A 389-nucleotide genomic window follows, 5' to 3' on the forward strand; every position below is an offset into this window, starting at 1 on the left:
ATCCTGTGGGTGTTGGTGTGTCCCCTCCTGTTGTTGGTGGTGGGTCCCATCCCGTGGGCGGTGGTGGGTCCTGTCCTGTTGTTGGTAGTGGGTCCCATCCCGTGGGTGGTGGTGGGTCCCATCCCATGGGAGGCGGTGGGTCCCGTCCTGTTGTTGGTGGTAGGTCCCATCTCGTGGGTGGTGGTGGGTCCCATCCCATGGGAGGCGGTGGGTCCCGTCCTGTTGTTGGTGGTAGGTCCCATCTCGTGGGCGGTGGTGGGTCCCATCCCATGGGCATTGGTGGGTCCCATCTCGTGGGTGGTGGTGGGTCCCGTCCCGTGAGCGGTGGTGGGTCCCATCTTGTGGGCGGTGGTGGATCCCATCCCGTGGGTGGTGGTGGGTCCCGTCCC

This window comes from Egretta garzetta, unplaced genomic scaffold (genome assembly GCF_000687185.1).
Source record: "Egretta garzetta isolate BGI_Z169 unplaced genomic scaffold, ASM68718v1 scaffold923, whole genome shotgun sequence".
Taxonomy (NCBI): Eukaryota; Metazoa; Chordata; class Aves; order Pelecaniformes; family Ardeidae; genus Egretta; species Egretta garzetta.